The sequence below is a fragment of the Nicotiana attenuata genome, unplaced genomic scaffold (assembly GCF_001879085.1).
Source record: "Nicotiana attenuata strain UT unplaced genomic scaffold, NIATTr2, whole genome shotgun sequence".
NCBI classification, from domain to species: Eukaryota; Viridiplantae; Streptophyta; class Magnoliopsida; order Solanales; family Solanaceae; genus Nicotiana; species Nicotiana attenuata.
In genome coordinates this window covers 46,384-54,675 of record NW_017673698.1, presented here as the reverse complement: position 1 = coordinate 54,675, position 8,292 = coordinate 46,384, and positions in this window count along the sequence as shown.

Below are 8,292 nucleotides of genomic sequence, written 5' to 3'. Positions count from 1 at the left end.
CCAAAGGGAAGTTCTCTCCCAACTAGCAGGGCAATTACATGGTTCATCGGGTTCTGATATGAGGAGCCCTCATAATTGTAGAAATGGATGGAGAAGTCTGGCCAAAGCCGATTAATTCAGATGCAGTCAAGCGTTACTATGTGTAATCTTTATGCTTTCCTCATATAATGTAAATTGAACTACGCCTGACCTGATTCCCGTTTAAGGGGGGATACGTAGGCAGCCCTAGGGGTTCGGTCACAATTCAATAAAATTTTCATTTCCCCCTGAAATTGGAAACTAGGGCAGAATTTTGAGGAGGACCCTTAAAATTCCGAAGTAATTTCAGCCGATTGCCGCACGAGCAACAGTCAGAAGTGTCAACCCATCAAACCGGGGCAGAATTTTGAGGAGGACCCTCAAAATTCCGTAGCAAGAAAGGTTGCAATGTCCCGATCCGCGTCACAATCGACGGTTCATCTAAAAACTATTTTTTTAATTTTTTATTATTATACATTTATGTCATACTTTTACAAAATCATGCATGAAACTGCTTCGTTTAGCAACGCTACCCCAATAATACAAACGGTATCACCAGATCAAAGCCGAACGAGTCAAGCAAAGCCAGCAGGAATGCGAACTAACCTTCCCCCTTTACAAAACTCACGATTTTTCTTTGGATGCAGGCACTAGGACTGCGAAATCATTAAACATATTTGTACGCCCATTGAACAAACATTGTTCAAGAATACGATTCTCAGAATCGTTGCACTTGCCAACATTTGCTATCAGCACGCACCCGTAATGCTCTGTATGTCACAATGCTCGCAGTAGTCACATCGCCGCAATCTGCTATCAACTAAGAAAACTCTACTGTCATTTGCTATTTTATTTCTTGCATAGGGCTACCATTCTGCCTTCTGAGGTTAAGCTCTACCTCCAACTGCATCTGCATTGCATAAGGCTACTATTCTGCCTTCCAATCTGCATAAGGCTACCATTCTGCCTTCCGAGGTTAAGCTTTACCTCCAACTGCATCTGCATTGCATAAGGCTACTATTCTACCTTCAAATATGCATAAGGCTACCATTCTTCCTTCCGAGGTCAAGCTCTACCTCCATCTGCATTCGCATCTTTGCATAAGGCTACTATTCTGCCTTCCAATTTGCATAAGGCTACTATTCTGCCTTCCATTCTGCATAAGGCTACCATTCTGCCTTCCGAGGTTAAGCTCTACCTCCATCTGCATTCGCATCTTTGCATAAGGCTACTATTCTACCTTCCAATTTGCATATGGCTACTATTCTGCCTTCCGATCTGCATAAGGCTACCATTCTGCCTTCCGAGACTAAACGTTGTCTCCATCTACATCTGCATGGCTGTAAGATCGCCACATACTGCATCTGCATGGCTGAAAGATCGCCTCATACTACATCTGCACGGCTGAAAGATCGCCACGTACTGCATCTGCATGGCTGAAAGATCGCCACACACTGCATCTCACAGCTGAAAGATCGCCTCATACTACATCTGCACGGCTAAAAGATCGCCACGTACTGCATCTGCACGGCTGAAAGATGGCCTCATACTACATCTCACGGCTGAAAGATCGCCTCATACTACACTGCACGGCTGAAAGATCGCCTCATACTACATTGCACGGCTGACAAAATGCCACATGCTATTGCATCCTTCATGGGCTGAAATATCGCCAACTCATCCAAAGGCGTCATCGTCCGGAGGCACTATCTTTATAGCCACCCAAACCAACCGTAATCCCCTTCAATTCTCACTCAATCCATGGACTCCCACGGCTATTTGAGATGTGTACCGGTCTCCTATGTCTCCTAGTTGCCTGTTTTTGTGATTTCATGGAAAGATCTCAAAGAGATCTAGTCCAGTCTTTTCTCAACTTCTATCTATGGTCTTTTCCCGGCCATCCATGGCTTTTCCGGCTAGATCGGTAACTTTTGAAAGTCTTTCTCATTTTTCTGGGTTCTCCGAAACCCTAACTTTAAAGGCTTTCCGATTTTCTTTCAGATCTGTCTTAGATCTGTGTATGTTATGAACCTCTTAAGTGTTTTCCTTCAAGGTTTTCCGATTTTTTCAAAGCGACGCTTCGTCTTCAACGATTAGGGTTTTCTTAACCTCTTTTTAAAGATCTCTTCTCCGATTTTTCAGTGTTGTTTTATGATTTTACTATGTTTAAATGATTTGTTTATGTTTTTCTTGTACCTGGTTCATCGTGTTAAAAGACTAAGTATCTTTGGTTTTATCCGGGGTTCTGAAACTGTCTTTTTATGCGTATGCCTGTTTCGATTAAGTTCTTCATGGTTAAACCCTTTCCTTTGTTTGTCTTGACTGAGTCTGAGTTCTTACCGTTTTTGTTATAACCCTAATTTCCTAAAACTTTTCTCACTTATTACTGTGAGTTTTTAAAGACTTCCTTTACTTATTTTCGTGTGTTGGTCTGATCTCTTTTACCTGTTGCTATGTGTTAGACTGGTTTCTTCATTTTGGTTCTATGTGTGAGCCATGACTGCTTGACCTTGTTGATTACCATGCTTTGAGTAGTCCTTAGCCTATTCATGTCACTTCTGTACATTTATGTTCGTCTAGTTTGCTCCTTTTTGTCAATATATTTTACCCTGCATGTCTGATACGCTTGTTCATTCTTTTCTATTTATATGTTGAATTGCAGAATCATGATTCCTTCTTGATTGATCTTGATTTCCTCAAGTTATGATTGATTGCAAAGGTTTTCTTATAAACCCCTTATTTTACTCGTTTGATTAAGCTGATTGATTCCCATTCCTTTATTTGCTGTGATGTTTCACCCAGCTGAATCCTTTCCCTAAATTAAATATACTATGTACTTAGACTCAATTGTATACTCTATATTCTTACTATCCCTTATATGGTCAGAAATCAATCTTCCTCAAATTGATTTTCTTTCCTTAATTATCCCTGTTAGTATCCATTAAGTAGTAATTCCTTGATTAAAGGGAAGTACTTGTATTAATGGGATTCTGATTGTGATTATTTCCATATTTGTGTTAAAGCTTTATATGTGCACTTTTGAGAGATCCTCGGGCCATGGAATGGCGTCTTCCGGCTCTGAGGATGGTGCCTTCAGACTATGATGCCTTTGAAAAAATGGCAATATTTTAGCATGAAATGCAAAGACATGATGTTAGGTCGTATGCGAAGATACCACAAGACAAAGCTTAGTCTTGCGTAAGATAAGGGCAGTGCTTAGCCCTGGGTGAGTAGAGGATATTGCTAGGTCTTAGATGGTGTAATGAAGGTAGCCTTTGGTCTTGAGGAAAAGACAGTGCTAGCCTTATGCAAGAAGGGGAGGCAGGGCTTAGCCTCATGCAAATAGGAGACGGTACTTAGTCTCATGCAGAGAAAGGCGGTGCTTAGCCTTATGCAGTTAAGGAGGCAGGGCTTAGCCTCATGCAAATAAGAGACAATGCTTAGTCTCATGAGAAGAAAGGTGGTGCTTATCCTTATACAGTTAAGGAGGTAATGCTTAGCCTCATGCAAATAGGAGACAACGCTCAGTCTCATGCAAAGAAAGGCAGTGCTTAGCCTTATGCAGTTAAGGAGGCAATGCATAGCCTCATGCAAATAACAGACAACGCTTAGTCTCATGCAAAGAAAGGTAGTGCTTAGCCTTGTGCAGTTAAGGAGGCAGGGCTTAGCCTTATGCAAGAAAACAATGTGTCGTAGTGAGAAAGCAAAGTATTTCTTAGCTGGAGATGTGTTTGCGTTTGGCAATTTTGTCATTATGACGATAGTGATTTTGATATATGTGCGGATACTCCTGTTATGTTCATTGTACCTGCATTCAAAGAAAATCGTGAGTTTTGCGGGGAAGGTTGGTTCGTGCATTTGCTTTCTGACTTTGCTTTTATTCCTGTCTTGAGATCCTGTTTGAGTTACCTGGGCAGCATCTGACTGTTTGTAAAAAAAATAAAATTTTCAAAAATTATCCGTGCATTTGATGAATGTAGTTATTTAAAATATAGTTGTATGTCATATCAAGTAAGTTAGATGAACCAATGACTGCGACATATTTTAGAGACATTGCAACCTCCTTGCTTTAGAATTTTGAGGGTCCTCCTCAAAATTCTGTCCCAGTTTGAAAGCAATTCTTTGATTGTTCTGTGTATGACGAAATTGTGACTTACTTCAGAATTTTGAGGGTCCTCTTAAAAATTCTGCCCCAGTTTCTGACCATGGCAAAATGAAGATTTTACTGAGATGTGACCGAACCCACAGGGCTGCCTATGTATCCCCTCTTAAACGGGAATCAGGTCAAGCGTAGTTCAGTTAAATCAGATGAAGAAGTGTAAACAATCTAAACATAGTATCTCTTGACTGCGTTTGAGTTGATAGGTTTTGGCCAGATTTCTCCATCCATTGCTACAAGTATGAGTTCTCCTCCTGTTATTACTCTGTGAACCATGTAGGGCCCTTGCCAATTGGGTGAAAATTTCCCTTTGGCTTCATCTTGATGCGGGAAGATCCGCTTTAGCACAACCTGCCCAGGCGTGAATTGTCTAGGCCTGACCCTTTTATTGAAAGCTCTGGACATTCTGTTCTGGTAAAGTTGACCGTGACATACTGCATTCATTCTCTTTCCATCAATGAGGGCCAGTTGTTCATAGCGGCTTTGTACCAACTCTGCGTCACTGATCTCAGCTTCTTGTAGGATTCTTAGAGAAGGGATTTCTACTTCAGCCAGAATGAATGCCTCAGTACCACAACCAATAGATAGGGAGTTTCCCCAATTGATGTGCGAACCGTGGTATGATGTCCAAGCAACACAAACGGTAGCTTCCAGTGCTATTGTTTGTAATTATCTACCATTTTCCTCAATATCTTCTTGATGTACTTGTTGGAAGCTTCTACGGCTCCATTCATTTGCGGCCTATATGCTGTGGAATTCTTCTGCTTGATCTTGAAGGTCTCACACTTAGCCTTCATTAAATCGCTGTTAAGATTGGCGGCGTTGTCGGTGATTATTGACTAGAACCCCGAACGGACAAACAATGCAATCCCGAACAAAATCTGCAACGACCTCCTTTAGGAATTGGATGTATTCCTTCTCTGATGGTGATGGGTGAATGCTTATACGGGTTTTCTTGACAGTTTCAGAGTTCCTTAAGTTAACCGTCTCGGTCTCATCCAAATTGGACTTGGGCTTGTTTTCAAAATTTTCCACTTCTATGACAATTTCTTCAAGTATCATATCATCTTCCAGATCATGTGAATCACTATCCGTATGTTACATTGTCTCGTTACATGTCACAATCGTAGGTTCGACGGGATAAGTAATAACAACGCTGTAGAGAGAAAAAGTAAAGGACAATAATAAATACCAAAAAATAGAAATGCGTTAAATGAATCTTGAAAACATCAAACAAGTACGACTCGATGACTCGAGTAGTTATTTCAAAACAAAATACGTTAAAACAAATACTAAAAATGTCTTAGATGCTCGAAAATTGCTTTATAAATAAATTATGCTAATTGCAAGGCTACTAGGAACTCGACGGGCCCAGGATGGTGCAGCAGTCCAGTTCTTGAGAATAGCTCCTTTCTCCAATATCTGAATGGTAAGGTCTTCCTCCTCTTCCTAAACTATCACACTGTAGTCCATATCTTAATCATCGAGAAATAGATTCCTTATGCTAGCTAAAGCTTCATCTTCTTCAGACCCCAATATCACGACAGCTTGTTGAAATGTCTGGTGCAAATGTGGTACTGGTTGCTCTAGAGGATAATAAAGACCACGCCATGGTGGCGACCAATTCTTATACTCGTGCCAGGTGTATTCATACCCAAGCCCAAAAGTTGTGCCGTGATGCTTTAGCTGTATTAGTTTGGGGATACCTTGGAGATTATTGCCGAGACCCTTGCCGAGTTCATACCCCGTCCATAGCAATATGCTTTCTATCTTGTTGCTCCACCATTTGTCCTTTTCAATTGCGTTGACGCGCTCAATGCGATGGTATATTTCTCCATCCACCTTCCTCCTGTTCTCGATGACTGGAACAGTCGGATTGGTGTAGATGGGGTTACTCCCGTGTCCATGGATGATCACTTCTTGATAATTCAATTCCAACTTCACAGCCTGATGCAGAGTAGAAGCTACGACCCCAGCGGCATGTATCCATGGTCGTCCCAACAATAGGTTGTAGGTGCGAATTTATCCAACACCTGAAATTCAACATCAAACTAGGTCGGGCCAATCTGTAGGCTGAGGTTGGTCTCCCCAATTGTGGCCCTTTGAGACCCATCAAATGCTTTCACATTCATACTCCCTGCTCGTGTCTCATGCAGACCCTTACCCAATTTATTCAAAGTAGTTAGTGGACAGATGTTGAGAAATGAACCCCCATCTATCAGGACTCTAGCGATGAATTTGTCCTCAAAATATACCATGATATGCAGTGCCCTGTTGTGACTCAGTCCTTCCGGCGGCAGCTCGTCTTCGTGAAAAGTGATCTTGTGGCTTTCCAACAGTTGTCCTACCATATTGGACATTTCTCCAATGGTGACGTTATTGGGTACATAGGCTTCATTCAACATCTTCATCACGGCATTCCTAAGTGCCTCGGAGTTTTGCAATAGTGATAAAATGGATATTTGAGCAAGGGTTTTGTTCAGATGATCAACCATAGAATATTCTCTTGCTTGCACCTTTCTCCAAAGGTCATCCGGGCCAGTCTCAATGACAAGTGGATTAAAGGCAGCTTCTTTGCTTGTTCCTCCCAAATGCTCGGGTGTATAAACCCTACTGGTTCTGCTCATGCCTTGTGCTACACCTGTTTCTTCCATTTTTGCCTTTCCTTTCCTTCTTGCCTCCGTAACATAATCCCATGGTATAGCATTAGACTTATAAGACAACGTAGGTGCTACCATCAACTACAATCCGTGCATGGTTTTGTATCACGATAGGTGTGAGAGTGACTGGAGATGTTTTGGGATTATCCCCTTCTCGAATGAGTCTAATTGACCCTTCCGAGTCCCATTCTCATCGGTCACTATCACGTTCACCCCTTCACCCCTGTGATGCCGGAGAGGATTGTTACGGACGTTGGGTGCAGTCTCCTTTGCATGTATGACTTTGATGTCAATTAGTGTCTGAATCTTATCTTTTATAGTACGACACTCATTAATAGTATGACCCTTCATGCCCGAGTGATAGGCAAATGTCTTATTTGGGTTAATCCACTGGGAAGAGTTTTCCAAAACGATAGCGGGAATGGGAGTGACATAACTAGAAGCCTTTAGCCTCACATACAGTTGATATATGGGTTCAGCAATTGGGGTGTATTGTCTGCGTGGTCTGCGGTTGAAATTTGGTCTGGGTTTTTGGTAGTTTTGGCGGGCTGGGTGTGATTGGTAGTATGCTGGTTGGGTTATAAGTGTGGTAGGTGGCAGTAGGTTGTTGGTATCTGGGGGGTGAAGGCTGATATGTGGGTGGGGTGTTTGGTATGTAAGAGGAGACTTTGGACCTTGGGCTACCATTACTGCACCTACTTCTTTCTTCTTGGAGATAACTCCTGACTGCAAGGCTTTATTTTTGTCTTGGAGTGCTTCAAAATTTGTCACTATTCCGCTTTTGATCCCTTCTTCTATTCTTTCTCCCAACTTGATTATGTCAAAAAACTTATGATTTTCGATAACCATCAATCTTTTGTAGTATTACGGATCCTAAGCTCTAACGAAGAACTTATTCATATGTTCTTCTTCCAGTGCTGGCCTTACCTTTGTGGCTTCAGACCTCCACCGAGTAGCATACTAGCAAAAAGTTTTCGTTGGCTTCTTCTTGAGATTCTGAATGTAGAAAATGTCTGGTGCATTTTCTGTGTCGAACCTGAATCGGTCCATGAAGTCTGACGCCATGCTCACCCAACTGACCAACTTCTTTGGGTTCTGACTGATGTACCAAGACATGTTATCTACCTATTGTGCATGTAGACACCAAAGAGACACATTCAATACACGACTCAGGGATCCATAGAGGAGTCCGGAACCAATTTACTCAACCATAGAACACCAAGTGTTGCACCATTTAAATCAGCCAATTCAGGTATACAACACATAACAGGGGGAAGTAGAATGACTAGTAACAGTTTTGAGATTGAGGGAGTGACTAAAGACCAAGCCCTAGTGTGTCAGAGTTCACAAGGGTCTCAATTGGACCCAGAGCAGTGCTCACACTAGGGAGGCCAACAATAGAACCTAAGTAGCCTTGGCTTTCAGCCGGCTACGAATGAGGAGTTCAGAATAGCA